Raw genomic sequence first — 2,911 nt, 5'->3', positions numbered from 1 at the left:
AACAAAGTCTGTTATGGCCTCTGAAGCAACAGAGATGTTTTCTAATAGTCAGGGTTTCCAATGTTCTGAATGTACTTGAAAGTATTGTGTTTTACTTCAAAAACAAAGTGTTATAGTTTACAGAAGGTCTACCTACCTATAGGTATATAAAGTGTGCGTGTGTGTGTGTGCGTGCGTGCGTGTGTGTGTGTGTGTGTGTGTGTGTGTGTGTGTGTGTGTGTGTGTGTGTGTATGTGTGTGTGAGAGTCAGCTGGTACTAAAGGGGCAGAAATGCTTATAAGAGGTTTTTCCTGCAGAGTGCTGACAGAAAGCTGTTATCATCAGAATCAGGCCATAACATTGTGAAATCACAACAAGACACACACACACACACACACACACACACACACACACACACACACACACACACACACACGTTCTGTGATATCAGCAGGTGACAGGGAGGAGATGGGGTCACGATGGACTCATCAAGAGAAAGACCATTTTGCTGAAAGTGTTGTTTAATGTTTGAAAGTGTTGTTTAATGTTTGAAAGTGTTGTTTAATGTTTAATAAAATGCTGGCTATGTTAATTTAATATTGTTCCTTCTATTTTTTATTATCTTCCACTCCCTATTGAGAAGCAACCTTCAATGTTACCTATTTTTATTTTCAAATCCAATCGACGTTACTGCAATTAAAAAACGATTTTCTTAATATGAATTAGTAAAACAAAAAGGTAAGATTAACAGTCTTAAGTCTTCAATATATTATGAAATTAAATATTCACATTTCCAAAACCAACTTTTGTTTTGTTTATTTGACCATTTTAATTCAAAATATCAATTTTCAACTATTTGAAATATTCACATTTTTTAAAATCAAGTTGTTTTTGTTTGATAAACGTCCAAACATCCTGTAATTTAAACAATTGAATAAAGTGTTCCATGCCAGCGTGTGTCTCTTTCTCGTCCCCCTCCACACCGTGAAACATGGCCAAAGTTTCTGCGTTTTCTTTGTTGAAATATAATAAAGTCTTTGGTTTATCCACTCTGAGGTTTGCTCCTCATTGTGTCGCTGCTTTCGAGCCAGTCGTAACACCATTCATTACTTTTTGTAGATCGATAAATGATTTCCAGAAATGCTCACTGAAAACATCCAGTTTTTCGCTGTTAATGAACCTCAACTTCCGACAGGTATATGTTTTTGCTCCCACTGATTGCAGTTACATGATAGTGATCCAAACATCTGTTGTCTGCTGCCGGTTTCGTTTCTGGGAAGAAGTCCAAGGTAAAGCGCCAGATTCATCACTTAGAGGAAAACGACTCCTGGAGTGGAAAGCACCGAGTCGAGCCAAAAACTGTTTGACATCGCCGTAAAAAAAACGTCTCCAAGGTGAGCGAGGAGCGAGAGGAGCAGCTGGCTGATTTAAGATGTTATAGTTTAATATAGAAAGCTGCAGGAATGAGTCCAAAACTCTTAAAATTAAATCAGCATTTGATCCCTTCCTGGTCTGGAAGTCAATGGTCTTTGAATTGATTTTTGGTTCTTAGCCTGAAAAAAGGTCTGTGGTTAACATAAGCTGAAGAGATTTTAACGTTTTGTTCTACCACATAAAATACGTCAGTAAATACCCCACTGGTGAATTTAAAAATGGTGGTTGCTAACAAGTGTCTAAATGAGACGACTAAACGTCATCACGCTAACATTAGCCGCCTTTAGCTTAGCGGTGTTGACGTGAAGTCATGTGACCGTGCAGTAGTTCCTTTATAGCCCAACATTAGCCTCCTTTAGCTTAGCGGTGGTGACGTGAAGTCATGTGACCGTGCTGTAGTTCCTTTATAGCCCAACATTAGCCTCCTTTAGCTTAGCGGTGGTGACGTGAAGTCATGTGACCGTGCTGTAGTTCCTTTATAGCCCAACATTAGCCACCTTTAGCTTAGCGGTGGTTGCCTGAAGTCATGTGACCGTGCTGTAGTTCCTTTATAACGTTAGCTTTTTACTTCTGGAGATTGCTGTTTGGCCTTGATAGCATCTTGTTTTTATGCCATCAGGCACGGGTTTCTTTGAGCAAAGCTTGGCAATAAAAAGGTGTTTTTTCTTGGAGGTTGGAACAGGGTGGATGTTGTATTTTGTTGCTGTTTATCATCCCATTTTCAGGCTGAATTGTGTGCGGTTTGCCCAGGAAGTTCACCTGATGAATGATAGGCTGAAAGGTCAAAATGTCCCAGAGAAGGTGAAGCTATCAGTCCGAACGCCCACTGAGAGATTTTAATCTGAAGCTATGTCAAGAATTGAATTTACACTTTATTAATAATAATAATACATTTTATTTATAAAGGCGCCTTTCAATGCTCTCAAGGTCGCCTTGACTCCGGCACATTTCAAGAGTTAGACAGTAGAAACAGTGCTATATTTTTGCGACTCAAACAGTGACTGTAGTCTTTCAACTTAATCAGATGTTTCAACACCTGCGATAAATGTAATTGGTTAGTTCATGACAGGTTGTCTTTCCGCTCGCAGTCTGTTTCCTACTGATCTGTAATGTGTGTGTGCATAAAAATACCCCGACCGCCGTGTGTCTGTACCTGCATCATTGTCATCATCATCACCACAGCAGTAACCATGGTTACTGTCTCCCATCCTGCATCTGGTGCACTGCCTCGGTCCTTACCTCAAGAAACACCTGAGGAAAAATACACAGACACAAATACACACTATGGTACAAAACACACTCTGCTCCGTGTACATGTACCAGCTGGTTTCATCTCCAACAAGTTGTGTGTGCGTGCGTGCTTGCGTGCGTGCATGTGTGCGTGTGTGTGTGTGTGTGTGTGTGTGTGTGTGTGTGTGTGTGTGTGTGTGTGTGTGTGTGTGTGTGTGTGTGTGTGTGGTGTGTGTGGGTGTGTGCCTGTGTTTGAGAGAGAGAGAGA

At 40.6% G+C, this 2,911-nt stretch overlaps 1 protein-coding gene across 2 annotated transcripts in view; it reads right to left on the bottom strand.

Moving 5' to 3' along the window:
- The window catches only part of galns (galactosamine (N-acetyl)-6-sulfatase), a 23,616-nt gene that overhangs the window by 15,539 nt on the left and 5,166 nt on the right, over positions 1 to 2,911 (bottom strand). The window lies entirely within an intron of this gene.

Source organism: Notothenia coriiceps, unplaced genomic scaffold (assembly GCF_000735185.1).
Source record: "Notothenia coriiceps isolate Sejong01 unplaced genomic scaffold, NC01 NC01_scaffold00000339, whole genome shotgun sequence".
Classification (NCBI taxonomy): domain Eukaryota; kingdom Metazoa; phylum Chordata; class Actinopteri; order Perciformes; family Nototheniidae; genus Notothenia; species Notothenia coriiceps.
This window is presented reverse-complemented; position numbering and strand designations above follow the sequence as displayed.